Source organism: Lipotes vexillifer, unplaced genomic scaffold (genome assembly GCF_000442215.2).
Source record: "Lipotes vexillifer unplaced genomic scaffold, Lipotes_vexillifer_v1.1 scaffold356, whole genome shotgun sequence".
Lineage (NCBI taxonomy): Eukaryota > Metazoa > Chordata > Mammalia > Artiodactyla > Lipotidae > Lipotes > Lipotes vexillifer.
The window spans coordinates 4,156,378-4,160,062 of record NW_006797342.1 but is presented as its reverse complement, the minus strand read 5'-3'; positions in this window follow the sequence as shown (position 1 = coordinate 4,160,062).

The following is a 3,685-nucleotide window of genomic DNA, read 5'->3' as shown; positions in this document are numbered from 1 at the left end:
CCGACTCGTACAGTGACCAAGGAGGAAATCAAAGAGATCTCTTCGAGTCCAGAGATGAAAGGGTGGCCCTTACATCACCCTAACTGCAGCTACAGCAGGAAGACGTCCCCGAGAGCCGTTCCACGACCCCACGAGGTTGCGGCCGTGCCAGCGGGTGGGCGAGTCACATGCGGCAGAAGAATCTAGAAGCCGGCAGCACCTGGGCTCGCACGCGCCCCTCGGGGCCCTGGGGCCTCATCCAGGGCCGGGAGGGGTGAGGGAGCGGGTCGCAGAGTTAGACGAGACCGAGACGTGGCCAGCTCAGCACTCAGTTCTCCCCACTCGCTGACCAGGGTCCAGCTGTTTCCCCAGATTCCACAGCGGTGGCAAGTCTGCACACCTTTGCTGCTCTGGACATCAGCTTAGGGCCTGGACTCCAGTACAGTGAGACCTGTGCCTGGTTGCCCACTGGGTAGATCGGAATTTAGAGTGGACTAATTATTTTATAGGGTATAGAACAGAAAATTAGGTTTATATGGCTTTTCCTAGGCCTGAGAACGGTATGTTTAAGAGGAAATAAATAACGGGGGGGGGGGGCTGTTTTGACTCATTTTTATGAAAACCAGAGAAACCCCTGCATGGCTTTCCTGGTGTTTCTCTCTTCTCCAGGGTTGTGTCTCCACCGCCGAGAGAAAGCAGGGGAGGAAGCCCATTCCTGTCAGTTCAATAAAGGGCAGCAAGCCCCACCCATTTTGAGGAGGCCGGTGGCAGAATGGGGACAGAGGCGGAAGGTCACCATCACGCCCTCAGGACGGCGGCTGGTGGCCAGCAGCGAGGCTGCCCTGACCGCGCTGTGGTCACGCGGCAGCTGGCAGCCCTGTACCTGCTCCCCGCGCCCCCAGACCCACGCCTCAAACACTGTTCCACCGACTTCGCCGTCTCACCTGTCTCTTCAGATACGCTATCTGCAAAACTAAGATTATTACAATCAGCCTCCAAGTAAAGATCTTCACCTCGAAGAGCGATGGGACCGTTGCCAATGAGACATGAGGACTAGGTCCGCAATGACCTTTTAAAATTTAATTTCTATTTTATATACGGGTGTAGTTGATTTACAGTAATAGTTTCGGTTACGGCAGTGATTCAGTTATATATATATATATGTATATATATACCTCTCTTCTTTGCTCATATAGGTTATTACAGAATACTGAGTTCAGTTCCCTGTGCTCCATGGTAGGTCCTGGTTGGGTCTCTATTTTATATATATTTTATATGCTATATATTTTATATATAGTAGTGTGTATATGTTAATCCAAGACTTCTGATTTATCCCTCCCCCAACCTTTCTCCCCTTTGGTAACCGTAAGTTTATTCTCTATGTCTGTGAGTCTGTTTTTGTGTTGTAAATGAGTTCGTTTGTATCGCAGTTTCGATTCCACAGGTAAGTGAGAGCCTATGGTATTTGTCTTCCTCTTCCTGACTCACTTCACTCGGGATGACAATCTCTATATCCATCCATGTTGTTGCGAATGGCATTATTTCATTTTTTAATGGCTGAGTAATATTCTCTTGTATGTACGTACCAAGTAAGAATTCATGGAGATAAAGGTAAGAGGGGGTCACTAAGGAGTCTGTAACGTGGCCAGGACGTAAGAGCTGAACTCAGGAACGATAATGGGTGAGCCCACAGAGCAGTACAGGCAGATGGGTGCCCCGCTCCCACTGGCACTTTCTCGGAGGTCGGTCGCCAGGGGCTCAGGTGGTCAGCAGCGGGCAGGGGGTGCATGGGAATAGTTCACGTAAGGAGGATAAGGACAAGGGCAGACACAAAAGCAGGAAAGGGGCACGGGGCAGGGGGGCGGGATTCAGTCACACGGGAAGGAGGCTGGGGGCTGAGGCTGTGTCCAGGTGTATCCCGGCCTCTGCAAGACCTGGGGTGTCAGCCGTTGGCCTCTCGTTTCACGATATTCTGAGTCCAATGAGGGAGTTTCTCAGGCAAACTCTGTTGCCTTTAAATTCAGGCAGAGCCTATTAAGTATTTCAGCTCCCTCTCCCTTCTTCCTGTCGGCATGAGAACACAAGTCACCGCTTACTGTTATTTTGAGAACTAAATGTGGAACCTGGGGGATCGGTCTTTAAGCCAGACGTCTCCAGGAGCACAGCTGTGCCCAAGGGGCCAGGAAGAGAACGGCACTCCTATGGCACTTGTGTTAGAGCCTGGCTCTGCGCTAGGCACTTGATATGAACCCCCCAGCTGTCTGTACAGCAGGAACAGGTGGTGTGAATTAAACTACACACACACACACACATATGTATAGCCCCGAGCGCAGTGTCTTCGTAAGCTAATAAAAGCGTAGTTAGGACTGTAGTTCAGCACAAATAAGAAATCATATTTCAAGCATTCAGATTCCCAAAGTTACAGAATTTCGTCCCCCATGTGAGGAACATTCAATGAATTAGGCATTTCTAGCAGCATCTTGGGTAAAGCACAGCACGAATCAAAGTGTTAATTCAACGTAGGCGTTCATTTTCTCTAAGTTTGGTGAAATGAGAAAAGTACTGGCCTCAGTGTCAGAAGTGGGTTTGAGCCTTGGGTCCACGATTCCCGACTTCTGTGGGGCCATGGGCAGCAGAGGCGAGACCCAGCCCGGCTGAGATGTTCCGCGGACACACGGCCAAGGTGGCACCAGCATCCCGTCCCCTCTCACTTTACTCACGCTGAATCACGATTACAAGAAACGGTGACCGTGGCTATTCTCTGAGTTAATTTCTGGTGCCGTCATTTTTAAAGAACACAAACACCAATGTTTTCCAGGGACTTCCTGTGAGCACAGCTGCAGATTAAGTCATCCAGCAGAGGCTCTGCTTGTGTACCCTGATTTGTTTTGCTCAAAGATAAAACAACAGGAGAATTCGTCTGGGTGCCAGGAAGGATGAAGCTGATGGGAAAAGCATGTAACAATGATGTCATGCAGCTCTGAAATTTAGGGCTTTCAATCGGTTAATAACCATTACAGAGAGATTCGATTTTGATAAAACACATCAAAAATAACATTTTCCATGATACTTAAGATTATGCTCAATGTTGGAAAAGGAAAGAAAGCTAAAATGAAAATCAGAAGATTCCTACCCCTCTCCTTCCCCAAACCTCCCGGACAGAAAAGCCACACCGGACTCACCGTTCTACCCTTGAACAGTCCCTGCAAGCGACAGAGGGACAGTCCCCTCCCTCCCCAGTAACACCAAAGTGCCCATAAAGAAGCTATTTCTGAAAAACGGGGCTTCCTGGCAGAACCGACTAGACCAGCATCAGGCTGATGTTCAGAGTTATAATGGGAAAAAGCCTGACTTTGAGATCACTCTGTTAAGTTAGGGAAACGTTTATGGCAGGAGGTAAGGCTGCTATGGGAAAGACACGGAGCCGTTCTGGCGGGCTTCCTTCCTCTGGAGACCCCGTCTCTGGAGAAAGAAATCCAGACACTGAAAGAGCAAATAAGACTGAGCTATTCTTCACAAATCCCACAAACATTAAAATAGGCACCACTAGAGCTTCCGAAACCTTCCAAATTCAAACACGAAACTTCACTGTCAGCGCCTCCAGGTTGGGGGTCTGAGAGTATTTGTTACCATTAGCATAAAAGAAGGCAAATCCACGATTTGAAGATTTCAAGCATAAAGCCGTAACACTCAATACCTGAGGAAG